General features: G+C 36.4%; 1 protein-coding gene across 1 annotated transcript in view; it reads right to left on the minus strand.

Annotated features, from left to right (window-relative positions):
• Positions 1-17,404, minus strand: part of TBC1D5 (TBC1 domain family member 5) — a 421,860-nt gene that overhangs the window by 336,384 nt on the left and 68,072 nt on the right. The gene's annotated exons all lie outside the window — the stretch shown is intronic.

Genomic DNA, 17,404 nt, shown 5'->3' on the forward strand with positions numbered 1-17,404 from the left:
CTTAAAAGCAGACTCTTCACCTCTATATTTCAAGACCCTACACAGTAGGCACTTTTAATAAACAGTTGCTAGCCTGAGGACAAGTTTGCAAATACTTCTATTGGTTGCTAATAATTTTTTAAAAAGTTATCCACATTGATCCATTTGGTGGAACACAATATGCTGCTGAAAGAAATTTACCTGAGAATCTCAGTTCTACAAGTGGTGTTTGCCTTTGTCCTTTGAAAGTACTGAAATACCTCTGTTTTTCCATATACATAACATACCTTTCTTCATAATAAAGTAACAATAATGGACAATACAATGCTATTAAATTCTTTTATGCCATTCAGAAATACTACAACACCAGAGGGAAATATACGTAGTGACTTAAAAATTATGAAAGAGGCATGTATATTTTTATTAATATAAAAATCAAATTACCAAGTATTTAAAAGTGAAAGAACTGAATACTTCACTACTACAGAGATTTGTGATTTTGTCATAATGTGAAAACGACTTCTACTTAGAGATCACAACCTCTCCGAGACTGTCTCTGAGAACTGAAGTTACTAACAAAACTCATCAGCTGGTTACCACCAGCATCTCTGAACATAACTAGTCTTCAGATAAAAAACAAATAGTCCATTAAGCAAAGCCTCTCCTTTGTGGTCAAACATCAGAGGACTAGCACTTCACTGGCATGTCATTTTGAAGATTCAGGGATACCTGCACACCATGATAAGACTTCAGAGTAAGATTTTAGTGATGTGGCAGTATACATTATGTAGAGCATCACAAAAAGTCTTAGAATACTAAAATACTAAAAAGCTACTAAAGCTTAAAACGGCACTAATACTTTTTGGACACTGTATAATTAATCATTATAATTACAATAATAGAATTAAGTATATAATAACTGGGAATATTACTATGTTTCACACATTGTTATAAAACATATTTACACTTAAGAGTTTTCTATGTAATGCATTCATGATGACTATTTTATATTCAATTTAATTATATACAGTTTTGATACACAGAACATTGAAAATGAAGTTTTAAAAAAAACATTTCTCATAGGGAAGTCACTGACTGAAGGTCCAAGTGAGGACAGGAAGAATCTGAAGGGCTTTGTGGAAGCACAGCTAGTGCTAAGTGAGGTAGACATGAGAACGTGATTGTAATCACAGCAATCCTTGAGATAATTATCTGTGACTGGGTCAAGGTATGGAAACACTGCCAAATTTGTACTAAGTGATAAGCAAATGAGATTATATAAATCCATATATTTCTATACTACAACATCAGCTGTTAAACAATGGCAATATAGAGGGCAGAAAAGATGAACAAAACACTGGCAAATGACTTATTGATTCCCACTATGTGAATTTAGCAAAGTGCAAAAAAAAAAAGAAAAGAAAAAGGAAGAAAATAAAACAATGGATCAATTTATAATATCCTATGTGTTTTAAATTTTTTTTGAACCTTATAGAGACTCTATAACCTACTTGCCCTTGGTCTGAGTCTCTGCAGGATAAATGTACAACTTGACAATTAAGGCAAAATTTTAATATGTACCAATGACACAAAATGTTCCCTTTTGGCATAAGTTTACCCTATTACTGGCTAGTTTAACTACCTTTAATTATCTAGCGCAAATGCCTGACATTTCTAAATATAACAAAACGCAACTATCCAGTTTAATGAAGATTTAGAAAGAAAAAAAGAATGTTATAAAGGAGTATTTCCAAATGACAGCCTTGAATGAAAAAGGCTTTTATTGTAAATTAATGTCTTTGGATAGAGTTGATAAAAACTTTCAAAGTTTAAAGAGAAATTACTTTACTATAAAAAATAAATCGGAAGATTAAGCTCATATTTATAGAACATATTCTTTGCAAGTAATAATCATTTGTAAGGGAAAAATTAAATAATATAAATAACTGAGAGTATTCTTGCTTACATGTATTACCATAATCACTGTTTCTTAGGTACACTCAAAGTACTAGCTTTACCTTATCACATTTTAAAACATTTGGTTTTTTCAGGTAGATTAAGATTCCAACATTAGCTTTAACTTCACGAAATTTATTTTTGTGTATTTTGAGAGGAATAATATGTGGAACAAAGAATTACTAGACACACTTTTAACATGTATGCATGCATGCACACACATGTATGCATGTACACATATGTGACTATGAATACATACTGTCTATCTCTGTCTTCCCACCCCCACACAAAAAACCAACTCTGATATCAAAGGACATATTACTGTATGTATAACTTCAGTAGATATTTCTTTTGGGATGACAGAAATGACTGAATTTGGTAGAAACTGATCCAGAGCCTAATTCTGTATTGATGTGTTTCTGAATATAATTGCATTTACCCTCATGCCTTAATTCCCTCTCTCTTTTGGTAATATGTATGTTTAAGACACTAAATAAAAATTTCTCAAAGTCATTTTGTTAAAAAATAATTATGGCTCATTAGTAATAATAAGCTACTTTAACTAAGAAGGTAAACACTGAAGACATTTATTATCAAATTAAAAAAAAAGAAAATTAAAATAACCTGCAACATTCTTGCATGTGCAATTCATCAGGAAATGTTGTAAAAGAACAAAAACAAATGTTGGCTCATTCTGGAGCTTCTTTGTCATCATTAATGTATTCAGGTTTTCACAGCTGAATTGCTGTACTTTGAAAAGATTTTCATGAAAGGAAACTCATATTCAACGTTTAAACAAAGCTGTCAGGTTACCAAGATTAAAATTTGTTTGTGTGTCCAGAAAGTGTTTTTTTTCTTTAAAAAAAGAAAATCTGGATTAGAAATGTATTATTCCTTTGGTCTTGATGTGTAAACAAAATAAAATAAGCTTTTGTTTAACTGTTTATTTATTTATTTTTTTTTAAAGATGGGAAAAACACCAATAATCCATTTCAAAGTAGAGGTGAGACTATTTGTTGTGGCTATTTTACTTCATTACTAGTTCTGTTCTCAAATTGATACAAATGGTCTCCTTCTGTTTCTGTCTATCTGCTTGCCTCATCAGTACAACTAACTGTCAATGTTGGGGAGACCTCCTATATCTAAACAGAAGATGTGCGGTTTGTAACCTGCTTAATTCGCCTTATGTCCTGCCTGCCCCTCAGTATGGTGTTCATTAAAGTATCAGCTGTTTTGTTTGTAGCAGTGGCAGCCTAAACATAGGCTTATTTTTCTTTGTTAAAAGGCCAGATTGTGCATAAATATACCCCTTTTCTGTATTTTTAAATGGTAAGAAATTATCAAGTACGTAAATGTACCTTGGCATTTTCATTACTTCCCCTCAAGCTGTGCAGTTGCATGAAGTTATTTCCTTGCTTAGATAATAGCAGGGGAAAAAAGAAGGCCCTGGAGTACTCTGGCCAAAGGTATTTCAATGAAACATTCATCAATAACATTGGCTTCTTCTTATAGATAGATTTTTATGTGTAATATGAGTGATTTCTACTACTGGTGTCATAAGAAACACTAGAAACAATTCTCAAAAGCCAAAGTTTTTCTGATGGACTACAGAGTTGATGGTACTAAACTACTTTTCAAGAATGTAAATGGAAAGGTTAAAAAAATCTGTTTAAATGCTTTACTTTGGTAATTATGAAAAATGATTAAAAATCACATAATTTTAATGAACACAGGTATTAAACTACACATACAAAGCTAGATTTTTCACTTTGTTCTGACTAACAAAATAATCCCAGAACCAGATTACGTTTTATACACGCACACACACAGAAATAATATATACCCATATATACCTACATATGTGAATATACACATACATACACACACATTTTCATTATTTAAAATGCTATTAAAAAATCCACGTAGAAAAAAAACTCATTCATTTTACTTTTGGAGAACGTAATTGTTATATCATGTAATTCTATATTATTCTCACCAAATCTCTAAAATTGAGTTACATGTGTCAAATTCTAAATTTCTTTTTATAGTTCAATTAAACATACCCTAACGTTTTTTATTTCTATATATATCATATAAGTGTTGATTTTTACATCTTTTTTCCTTTTCTTTTTTTTTTTAACAGACCTGTGATTTCATGGGTACAGGGAACTTCTAGAAAGGAAATTCCTTTCCCCAAGTCAGGGTCACTCAGCAAATCTATTAGAGATCTGAAGCCCAGTTTTACTGACTCTTAGGCTGGTTCTTCATTTATTTCACTACTATTTGAGTAGTAATACATTACATGACATATGAAAAGTATGCTTAAGCCTTCTTCAGAGTAACTCATAATGAATATACAGAATATAGACTACATACTATTAAGCCATATCAGTTTTTTAAATCTTTATTTTAACTTTTTAAACTTACTAAGCACCAAACAAAATGAATAATCCTATATACACAACAGAATAGAAAAGGATTGCACAGAAATCTATGGGTCTCGATTATGAAGTACTTATTTTTTCTTTTAAGTATATAATAAATTAAACATGTAACTTCTGAAGTTGTCCTGCTTGCCTGTGTTTCTTTCTGTCCTTCCTTGTTATCTTTCTTGTATTCAAAAAAAACAATGCTTCAGTGACTCTTTTCTTTTTTCTTTTTTTTTTCAATCCCTCTGACTTGCTTTTTTCTCCTGCTAATACCCACTTCCCTACTGAAAATACTGAATAAAGCCTGTATCTGAAAATGTATTTCTCATTCTGTACCTTGATTCCATCACCTCTCTGTCAAGAGGTGGTTAGCCTATTTCATCATCAGTCATTTAGAATCGTGGCAACATAGTACAGAAATCATAGTTCAGTCTTTCAAAGTGATTTGTTCTTGCAATTTTAATGTGTCAAAGGTTCTGTTCCCTTCAGTCTGCATCAGTTCATGCAAATCTTCCCAGGTTTCTCTGAACTCATCCCTTTCACCACTTCTTACAACTTAATAATATCCCATTACATTCACATCTCATATATTGAGCCATTTCTCAACTGATTGGCATCCCTTTAGTTTCCAGTTATTTGATATAACAAACAAAGAAACAAAAAGCTGCTATAGATATTTTTGTTATATACAGGTTCTTTTCCTCTCTTTGATCTCTTTGGAATATATTGTCTTCTCCATTAGAAAGTAAACTCCTTGAAGGCAGGGACAGTTTTTCTATTTGCATTTCTATTCTCAGTTCTAAGCACTGACCTTGGTAGGTAGTGACTTCTAATAAATGCTAGTTGACTACTAACTGGCTTGATTGATTTGTAGTTTGTAAAATTAGACGGCTAAATAAGAGAAAAATATGATGAGAAATATAAGGTCAATGGAACTAAGATAGGAATAATAAAAGAAGTGAAGTAAGCGTCGAAGGGCTGTATTAAGGAGGTAAACCAGATGGATGTATAAGTATTATAATTTTGTTCAAAATTATATGTGGAGTGAGCAACGCCTTTCTGTTTACTCACAGATGCAGACTGAGAATCTCAGAATATTATAGCTAGAAGGGGACTTAGAGAGGACTAACTTTCTTATTTTAGAAATAAGAAAACAAACTCATAGTGGTTGCTGATTGCTCAATGTTGCTTGTATTATTACCAGCAAATCTGGGATTAGAAACAATGCCCATCTTGACTCAGTTCTATGTTTTTTCCACTACACACCATTGTCAATGTACACTGAATAGACTATATTTAATATTTTTTAAAAAAGCATTGCTTTCTGTTATGATTCATGATCAAATCCATCGTATTTCATGCAGCCTAGAGAAGAAAGTATCTCATCTATACATTTAAAGTTAGTCCAGTCCAAGGGCAAAAACCTCAGACTTTACTCCATCTGCTTAAAGTTCACAAGGTTAGGTATTTCATATAAGACCCATGTTTGGAGAGGGAACAATAACTACCGAAGTCAAGATAATGAAATATTCGAAGAAAAAATGTATTTCTGGGTAGACAGGTTTCCCCTGGGGTTACTCTGAGTGCTGAGTAAATATTAAACATCAGACTAGGAGTTACCAGATTACAAAACCATATACTTATTGGTAGACTAGAAAGAGCCCTACCATATTTCTTAATACAGTCAATTTTTAAGATCCTAAATTCAACCTTTGCATCATATTCAATTGCTAACATATCTCAACAGCCAACATTAAGTTACCTTATGGGAACCTATCAAAAGAAGTATTATTTCCATTATGGTATATAATGTTAATACAAACAAATTAACAAGTATGAAACTACTGGTCTTTGTAACCCTCTAATAATTTTTTAGGACAAAAAATGCATTTTTATTATAACTCTTGTCAGCTTTGTAATCTAATACCAATAAGGGATAAATAGGATTAGTTTTTATTTTGCTATTACACTGAACAAATTCTTCACAACTCTATTTCCTGACACTTGTTACAAAAGACTGTGTATTTTAGAATCCTTTTTAAAAATGTTCCACAGGACACAAATTAGTCTTTAGCTAAACAGAGTGAAACCTGGTGAAGAGACCATCTAGTATTTAATAGGAAAAAGATCTTTTCAATAGCTGGCCCAGGAATATACATTTTTAGTTATTCATACTCTAATATTTGGGCTAAGAAGCCACATTTCTTTTAGTTTCTGTTCAATACTTCCAAAAGCTATCAGATTATATTTGAAAGGTTTTATTCCCCCCCACCCCACAATGCTGGACAAGGGCTGACCCCCTGCCTTGATACAAGTGACTATTACCTTTTTGGGGGAATGAAAAGGCTAAGATTATGCAATTAGTAACTCAAAACATTAAGAATAAAAGTATCATATAGGAAAAACATAATGCAGATATCCAATAAGTCAAAATGAACTCCATATTGTAATATAGAGGGGGAAATCTTGGAAGTCTTGTAAACTCACAAAGATGCCGCTGGAATGGAGATGTATGAATGTGGCCCAGATTTTTTTTTTAAAGAGTTCATTATTTAATTTATAGGTGAGCTCAACTGCAATTTCAGGAAAAGTTCTAAAATAACTGTTGAAGATGGATCATTGTGTTTGAAGAAGGCCCAATAGCCCAGTGTAGCTGGATAGTAGAAAGCCTGGAGGAAAGCACAATAAAGAGGTCTAGGAATGGAGTTAAGATATATGGGACGCTTCAGCTGAAAGTCAGATAGAAAAGCCCAGTGGTCTTTATGGTACCATAGCAAAGAAGATGGTAATACATTTTCTTCAGTGTCATATGTCCATTAAAATTGTGTCTATTTCTAAAGTGAATCAGTTGGGAAGGTGTAAAAGAATTGCCTTAGGGCAGTGAACATCCAGTTGAGACTACGTAACATAAATTTGTAGGGGACCCAGGAAGTACATTTTCATGATTCTCTCAAGCTTTGCTCAGTAGCATGTGAATTAGGGCAAAGGCAGTGAATGGTGGTTGGAACCCACAGCTGAAGCTTGGCAGGGCAAAGCCAGAAACAGAACAAAAGGACAAGGGACTCAAGAGGATAGTGTAGAGTTCAAATGGTTTACCAATCAATATGGAGAAGGGAGGAGACTGTAAGCTAGTGCAGGGGCAATGGCTTGGAAATGAAATAAGGGGTAGAGAAAGTGGAGGTCATAGTGAGAATGAAGAACAAGGTAGAGCGTTGTAAGACAGAGGGAAATATGAAATGATAAAATGTTATGATCAGATAGAGGAATTTGAGTTTGTGAACAGGAAAGTAGAACACTTGTAGGCGATGACAAGATTGGGATAGGGCCATCTCTGAGTGTAACTGAGGTGAGGTAGAGGAGTAGATCATGAGAAATAAGCTAAGGAAATGGAAAGTGAGAGTGTTTGAGGAAGTATCGATATATATGGTGAAGACCCTCGTATGAAGGCAGGAGTTGTGAGGGAAAGAAAGACTGTGAGCTTTGAACTCACTGTAAGGAGGGTATTCTGGAGGTCAACAGAAAACAACTACCAAAATTTTGGACTGAGTGAACAATGAGTAGAGGTGACTGAGTGATGGTGGTAGTGGAAGACACTGAAAGTAGCTAAAGGTAAGAAAGAATGTTCCGACTCCCTAACCATAACCAGTGAGTAAAGGTATGAGTGAAAGTGTAACAAGTTCTAGAAGAGGTGGCCCAGGAAAATATGTCAGCAGGAGTGAGCCAGGTCTCAGTGAATGCAAGATGAAAAGAGTGAGTGAGGAAAAGTTTTTAAGATGAAAGTTTTTTTTTTTTTTAATCTAAGGATCAGCTACTGCAGACAGCATAAGCACATACTGAATGAGACTAGGGAAGGGGGATGAAGGAGAAGGTTGATTTGAAGGAGACAGGACCAAAGGAGCAAAGTAGTGAACACCTGGCTCCCTGTCACACCAGGGCCAACATGTAAAATCCTGTATTTGGCATCCCAACACCTTCACAGCCCGACCCCCTCCTCCCACCTTTCTAGTCTTCTCACATCTTACTCCCACTCACATACTCTGCAATCCACAGACACTGCTTATTCCTTGTTGCTCCTCTTCAAACCCCAGGCATTGGCAATGGCTCTTCTCCATGACTGCAATAACTGGCCTTGTCACATCTGCCTCCTCAATTCCACTCGCTCCAAGTCATTGCTAAAATCCCACATTCTACAAGAAGCCTTCCCTGATCCCTCTTAACGCTAGGGCCTTCCCTCTACTGATTGTCTCCAATTTACCATCAGTATAGCTTGTTTGTACAGAGTTGTTTGCATGTTGTGTCCCCCATTACTCTGTGAGCTCTCTGAGAGCAGGGATTGTCTTTTGCTTTTCTTTGTATTACCAGAGCATATAAAAACACCACTGTGGTTAAACACCTGACATATCATAGGTACTTAAAAAATGCTTATTTTTTTTAATTTTATTTTTGATTTATAGAATAAAATGAGCATTTCCATAACATGGTACTTAAAGATGATTGCACATGAAACTGCAAATCTACTATGGACAACTTGCCATTCCTTTTAAATGTACAACAAAGTCATCATGGAAATTTCTTTTTATTTCTTCCCTCCCTCCAGCCCTTCCCCCCTCCCCAGACATGACTACCATTAGACACAAACAGGTATTTATTTGTAAAATTATCCTATACACACTTCTATTTATCAGTTCTTTCTCTTGATGCAGATAGCATCTTTCTTCATATTTCCTTGATAATTAATTGGGTATTTATAATAGTCAAAATAACTTATTTGTTCAAAGTAATTTTAAAAATAATATTGCTGTTACTATATACAATGTTCTCGTTACTGCTCATTTCACTTTTCATTATTTCATGGAAGTCTTTCCACGGTTTTCTAAAATCACTGGACTCATCATTTCTTATAGTACAGTAGTATCCCATCACAATCACATAAATGTTTATTGAATGGCAGTGGGGGGTCAGGAACAGGATTTGTAAAAGGGAAGACATGGGTTCAGAATCACTGAGAAGGGGAAGATATGACAGGGTAAGAGTATACTAATAACCAAGGAATACAGTCAGGTAGGTTATCACTGTCCCTTCGGGGACAAAGAAGATAAGGTAGGGCAAAGGATGAGTCAGTAATAAACAGTCAGGCTGGGCCTTTTCACCACATGAAGGTTCCAGCTCACAGGGCAGAGTCATCCCAGGCTCATAGTTCAAAAGAAGGGAGAAGCAGGGACAACTGGCTGTGAGAGGGTGGCACAAGCAAGGGGAGTGGACCTGCAGAAGGCCATAGAAGCAGGGATGAAATGTCTGAATAAGGGAAGAGCCTCCTCTCAGGCCCAGGAAAGTCAGCCAAGGGAGGACACCACAGTATGAACTTTTAGGGGCCAGACTAGAGTGCAGCAGAAGGAAAGGGGTATGAGTTGGATACATATAAGACTGCAGGGGGAGGGGAAACAGAGGAGAGCTGTTTGCATCCAGGGCAGTGATTGCAGTTAACAGATCAAAAGGAAACAGGAAAAAGGTTTGAGGCAAATAATGCTCAGGGCAGATTTAGTTATTTAAGGAATTTCTACAACTAAGCAGCCCCAAGGTATTGGTTAGAATACAGGTATGAAAATGGGGACCTAGGCAAATTTGTTCTCCAGATATTAATTATCTACCAAATGACTGCATTTATTGGTATTAACTTTTAATGATAAAACTGACATCTCAACACATATACGGTACCAAAAATGACCTTGAAAATAAAAGCGTAATGATTTTTCTACCTTTGATTTTGTGACAGTGGAGTACTTTCATGAGTGAGTGACAGAAAGAGAAAGAGAATCAACATGGATTAAGACTTGAACATGGTGACAGAACAAATTCGACAGCCTAACAAAACAATCAAAATTAGGTTTTCCTAGTTTTACTTCATTCTTATGAAATGATTATACAGGTTGGATATATCTTTATTAAGTTATCAGTACAGAAAAATTATAAAGTCAAGATCTGAAAAAGTTACCAATTATTTTCTGCCAGCTATGATGTTGTTCTCCTCCATTATCATGAATGATTAAGAATGAACTATACCATGACAGTCAAAAAGCTTAAATATTATTGTAATAACGAGGAATAAAACAAAAAGAAATTAAAGTTTATTAAAACTTTCAAGGATATCTATTTCCTTTCTTTAATTTACCACTTGAAATTCCCAATATAACTCTAAATAATGATAAATAGATGAAGTAAGGACATGTGACAAGAAAATCACTTGGTTGACTCACATCCCCTTCTCACTGATCTCGCTTGCTGGACAGGCCTTCAGTTCATCCTCTTTCACTTGATATCCAGCAGCTCTTTTTACAAAATCACTAACAGGACATTAAAAGTTTCTTTCTTTCTTTTATTAGGAGCCAAGAATGCATTATTACATTTTTTCTATGTGAAGTATGCTATTAAATAATAGCTTGTACACTAATTAAAGCAAATGTAATTGTGAGAACACATTGACATTGTTAGAGTAAATTACTCAATTTGTTAATAGTTTCATTTCAAGTGACCTTAATTGTATTAATTGCGATACTTAGCAAATTAAATTGAAGAGCATTAAATACATTGTTCTAGTATGTCCTAGAGGAGGGACTCTTCTATTACATCAGGAGAGGGAGAATAATACTTATATTTTGCCAAAATCAATATTCTTTAGAGGCTAAAATTGTAAAAAGACTTCACTAGCTACATGGGCCTATTTGCAGCATGCTATAAAACAAAAGTTACTTGGAAATTTTTGGCTAAAATTCACAACAAAACAAACCTATAAACAAAAAAAACTGCCATTCTTTTAGGTCTATATCATATGAATTCATGTGTAGGCACATGCACGTGTGTATGCGTACACAGATATACATACACATGTATAGTGATATAGCTATGTATATGCACATATTTATATATGGTATACATGTGTCGATAATGACATGATTATAAAATAATTACATAGGAAGCAGCTAAAATTGTAATGATAAAATTTGGCTGTACATAAAATAGGACACATAACGCATGAAAAATTGGGTCTGATATATAGTCAATCAGGAAGGAGATTATTAAATGAACGCCCCTGGGTCTCTGGTAGCCTAGCACTTGAAGTCCATGTCCACTTGGCTTTCAAGGCCCGCGTGTGCAAGTGAAACAGAAAGAAAGACATGCAGGGAACGAAGAGTCCTCAATAGAAGTAAGACATACCAACAAGCAACCAGTAGTTCTGTGAACAATAACCAGAGTTACAGGTTGACACAAAAGACAAATACAACTCTGTGTCCCTTGTTCATGTACAAGATTTCACTGTAACCTATCATGATAAAGTTAAAGAAAATGTCCTTACTTAAAAAAAAAAATTGATTGCCACTTTGTTTCAGGTTGTCAGACATCCACAATGGAAGTTAAGGTACATCTGGTGAAACAACATAATTATAAAACGTAACACCTTACATCCATATGAGTACTTTGAAGATCAGTCAGTATGATCTATGAAGCAGCAACTATGAGCCTGGGACTCTGAGAGAAGAAACAAATCCCAAAGCAGGACAGTGCACTTCTAGAAAACTTTCATATTTATCATCTCATTCAGCTGATAAAATAAGTATGACATTTAGTCAAAAATCATGTAACTCCCCAGAAAGTCAGGATGAATAATGTGAAGTGCAGAACGCACAGGCTGATACAAATACCTCAACTCATTCCACCAACTCACACAAGCACACAGCCATTCAGACAGACTCACAAAGGAGGGCGCCACGTGAGCGACCTTCCCACACACGGAAAAATCCTATTTGAGGTGTAATGGAGGGGCAATGTGTACTTGTAAAACACTGTCACTGGAATGCAGGCTAAAATCAGAGATAAATTACTGAACAAATATATATACATACATATATGTGTGTGTGTGTATATGTGTGTATGTATATATGTGTGTGCATGTGTGTATGTATATATGTGTATGTATGTGTGTGTATATGTGTATATATGTGTGTGCGCATATATGTGTGTGTGAATGTATATACGTGTGTGTATGTATATGTGTGTGTATGTGTGTGTACATGTGTGTGTACACTTGTGTGTGTGTGTATATATATATATGAATGATATAGCTATATAGAGTTTCAAATTAGAAAGGAGACTTACAAAAATGATGTCCTTTCAAAATTATACATTACATGAACAATTTCTAGAATTCTAAATGTGCAAAAATAATACCTATTACAAACACGCAGATTGAAGTTATGGCACTAAATTAACTATCCTGCCAAGACTATTAAAAACTATTAGAATATATAATGAAGGAGTCAACCTAAAGAGAAATGTATGCCGCTTTTGTTTAGTTGTATAAGAAATTTCCTAAATACATAACCCTAATTAAAATTATTTAAATAACTAAAGTAGTATTTAAAAAATTAATATATTCTAGTAGCATTCCACCAAATTGCATGGGGAACAATGAAATCTGATCATCTGGTCCAACAACCTAATTTTTATGTGAGAAAACTGAGACTCAGAGGGGAAAAATGACTCACCTAAGGTCATGTGGGTGTTAAATATCTCAGCCCCGGTACCACCACTCACCGTTCTCAAACCATTCTGTCTGTATCCTGTTTACAAGTTGTATTCCTGCAGTCAAGGACTGTTTCTGTCTGAGTTTCAGAAGTGCCTCGACAATGCTTTTCTTCTCACACTTCTCTCCATGTCCAGACTCTGAAGTTTTTTCTCTAGCCAACTCCCAGGCCTGGGATGCTTGCCCTCTCCCCGGCCTCCAGGTTGCCCTGGCTTCCTTCAAATCCCAGCTAATGTCTGACCTTCTACAAGATGGCTTTCTCAGTCCCCTTTGATTCTTAGCTAGTACAGTACTTTGGTAGTGAGATGAGCTCCAGTTTACACTGTACAGATCTTGTTTATATCCACTTGTCTGCATGTTGTTTCCCCCATTAGATTGGGAGCGCCTCGAGGGTAAAGGCTGTTATTGCCTTTCTTTGTACCCCAGTGCTTGGCACACTACCTGGCACTTAGTAGGTGTTCAACAAGTACCTCCTGAACAAAATGATGAAAGAAACATAGCAGGCACTTTACATGCTTGCTGAAATGAACTGAGTTACAAAATGGTGTTCTAAACTCAGTTCATCTTAAAGCCAAGGTTGATGCCCCTGTGCCAAAAGCAGAGTAGTCTAGGTTTCTCTTTTAATATTGATTCTCTTTTATTTCTCTCTCTGTTCCTGGAGAGGGAGACCTGACTCCCTCCCGTGTGGTCAGACTCCAGCTGTCTCTCATTACCTTAAGAGAAATGTAGCAATAATCAGGTGTGAGTGTGAGTGTGTGTAGTTGTGTGAAATGCTGGTGAGAAAGGTGATTCTATTTAGAAGAGACTGGCTACTTACTTTGCTTGTAAACCTTGTGGAAAAAAAAAAGATCCTCTATTATAAACATGCATTTACTTGAAAATAAACAGCTATCATGCTTACAAGCCATGATGTTGAAAGATATCCAAGAGTTTTCCTTTGCTTCTAAATGTTCTTGTGTTACAGATTCTGGGCCTGAGAATAAATGGTGTGATTCCTGCAAATGGCCTGTCTTTTCTGGGCCCAAGAAGCAGGTTATAGCTAGGGTTTGGATACAAAGGAGAAAGTACAATGCTAAATAGCATAGTTTCAAAACATTACAGAATATCTCCCCTAAATATTATGGTTTAAACATGTGTTGGAGATGAATATTGTCACCTGCCAACTGCCTGTCTGGCCTCTCTGAGTCCAGAGAAAGATGAACACAGCTCTAGCCCCTCGCCCAACTGGAACCCCTGTCCTACCCTAAGAGGATTCTTTTCTTTAGATTAACTGATTTTTGAGAAGACTATGGCTTTACAAAATAAGAGGAAGCTTTCCCAGTGTGAAATCCCATTCTGAGAGGATGATAAAAAGGAAAGAAAAATGATCCCTAGGACCCCTGCTGCTCCCTTACTCAGAATGGTCCCCATCTTGCCCAAGATTTCAGGACAGGGGTGAAGATGCAATGTTGAGGCACAGCCACAAGGTGGCTCAGTGGCTTCACACAGCTGCTCCTCAGCATCCACAGGAGGACATAAGCCTAAATCTGTCTTCCCACAAGCAAATCCAGAACTGTGGAGCCTAAGCTTAAGAAGAGAGTGGCCCAAGAAGGAAGGAAGGAGGAGCATGGGAAGATGAGCTCTTCTCCGCAGCAAGACAGGGTACAGGAAACCAGGCAGAGAAGCCAAGCCCTCAATGACCAGGGCCTAGAGAGGCATGCTACAATGAAAAAATAGTGAATTAGGATTGAGATGACTTGGCTTCAAAGCCTAACCCTGCCATGTATGGCCATGGCACATTAACTCAGCTTCAGAGGCCTCAGTTTCCTCATCTGTAAAATGAAGGAGCTTAACTATCTTGTCTCAGGTAAGTCCCTTTCAGCACTAAGCCTATAATCCTTTTTATGAAATAACCTGTTCTATATTTTACCAGCTGTAAGAATCACAGTTTACATCATTAAGTACAAATAGATAATTTGCTAAATCTAAAATAGGAGGCAGCTAGGTGGCAAAGTGAATAGATCATTGGCCCTGAGTGAGAAAAGACCAGAGTTCAAATCTGGCCTCGGCCACTGACTTGCTGTGTGACCTTCGGCAAGTCACTTAACCTCTGTCTGCTTTAATCTCTTCACCTATAAAATTGGGATAATAATAGCATTTATCTCCCAGGGTTGTTGGGAAGATGTAATGTATATAATTATTTGCAAGTTATCTCCTCCATTAGAATGTGAGCTCCAGAGGGCAGGCACTATTTAAAAAACAACAACAACAAAAAACAACCCACTTTCTTTTGGCCTTTCTTTGTATACTACCCTCAGCACTTAGCAGAATGCCCACAGGGCTTAACAAAGATTGCTGATATACTGTTTAGTGTCTTTATTTGTTAAAATGTCCATCTGCAGCCCTGACCACCAAACTCCTACACCTAACTATCTCCTAAATATTTCTAACTGAGCGACCAAAATGGGCCTGCTCGGTGGTCTGTATTCCACAACCATCATTCAACTGTCTCCTTTTCGGGCGTCAAGGACCCCAGGTAATGACATGTGCCCCTCTCTACCACCCAACTACTCCTCTCACTCTGAGGTTCTCTCTTCAATCATGTCAGTACCTGGTTCACTTTTATAGTCTAGGCAGTATAATTTAATGGAAAGCTTTTGGGAATTGACATTCTAAGACTTGGGTTCTAGTTATCTTGTCAGTTATAACCTAGTATGAACTTTGGCTAATCACTTCCCTCATCTGTAACAGGACATCTCTTTTCTCACCTTGCTGCATTACCTTGGGACTTCCCCACCAAGCCCCAGGAAGCTCATTGTTGAAATAACCTCATCATCAAGATACCATCGGCCTTGGCATTCCACCTTCCCACTACACTTCACCCTCTGCCTAGAGGCTGGGGCCATGAGTGCCCAATCTCCATTTAAGGAGGGAGTTCAGCTCAGACATCTCATTTCTCACCCAGCTGAATGACTCTGGGACTTTTCTGACCCACTTCTCCATCGTGCCCCATCAGGGACCTTCTCCTTTCCCCACTCCTCTGACTTTTTATATTCCTTTTGTGTGCTGCCTTCCTAAATTAGACTGCAAACTCCTTGAGGGCAGAGATTATTATTCTATTTTCTATTTGGATCTCCAGCATTTAGCACAGTACCAGGACACATTAAGTGCTTAATAAATGTTTACTTACTATTGACCACTGACTATAAAAGGAAAATTATCTCAGATCCCCTTCTGGCTCTAAAAATCCCATAAAGAGACTTTGTCTCTTCTGATCATTGCTGGTGGTTTTAATATGTATATGATGTTTCATTTAGTATCTTAACCTCAAATTTCCTTAGCCTTTACACCCTTCATCTGCCCTACACTTCAGTAACCAGCAGTGTTACCTTTTCCAACCTCCTCACCAAAGACTGCTCAGATGAATATCACCCTCTGATCAATACTCCCTCTGTCTTGGTTCAGATCACAGCTGCTTTTACCACATCATGACATTGATTTTCTTAACCAAACAATTTCTAAGTCCGTTAGACCCCATTTTGCTTCATTGGCCTCTCTATAAGACCGAACAGTGTTCTGAGTCACTTCAATGCAGCCTTAGCCCCGACATTCCTGACCATCCACTACACCTGCTGTAGTAGTATCTATAAGGCACTGAAAGGTTTGCAAAGAGCTTTATATGTTTTATCTCGTTTGATCCATCTTAAAACCTTATGAGGTATCCTCAATCTATTTTCTCTTTCCCAGGCTTTGTTTATTTCCAAAGAAAATAATTAAATATTGTGCTAGTTAAGGGTAATAAAAAGTCACACAACCCAAAACTAAACCTTCTCTTTTATTCAATGCTTCTGTGTTTGTCACATTGCATTAGCATGAGCTCTTTTAAACCTTCTTCATTTTCAAACCCACCTCTGCCTCCTTTATTCTTAGAAGAAAATTTCATCTGCAATTACTCTGAAGATCATGGCCATCCTGAACATGCTTATTCATCTTTCTCACTTGCTAATGTTCACCACACTCTGTTCTCCTCAAAATTTCCTCCTCTTCCCATAAACCCTCTCTTTCTCAAACATGCATGCTGTTTTCTCATGTGCTATGCTTCACTCATGACAATTTCTCCAAAATGCCTTCATATCCCCCCTTTCAGTCTACTTTAATCCTATCCATCCTTCATGCTACTAATTCCTCAATCCATTATGTGCTAGAAATAAGCCATGTGTTCTACCTGTGAAGTTTAGGTTGTACCAGTCGCTCTCATTATAGGCCAGCTCTACAACCTTTTCAAGAAACTTTTTTTTTCTTCCCTACCTACCTATAAATTCCTTGAGCCAGGTACTATAAATTCTGCATCTGTTGTGATTAACAAAAATTGAGTGTTTGCTTGCTTAAACAGTCCTGACATTCTCCAAATCTTTCGAGCACAATTTTGTCTTCTTGGACTTGTTCCTCTCTGCCCCTCACACCAATTCCACTGCTACCAGGT

This window comes from Vombatus ursinus, unplaced genomic scaffold, assembly GCF_900497805.2.
Source record: "Vombatus ursinus unplaced genomic scaffold, bare-nosed wombat genome assembly UNPS02014799.1, whole genome shotgun sequence".
Lineage (NCBI taxonomy): Eukaryota > Metazoa > Chordata > Mammalia > Diprotodontia > Vombatidae > Vombatus > Vombatus ursinus.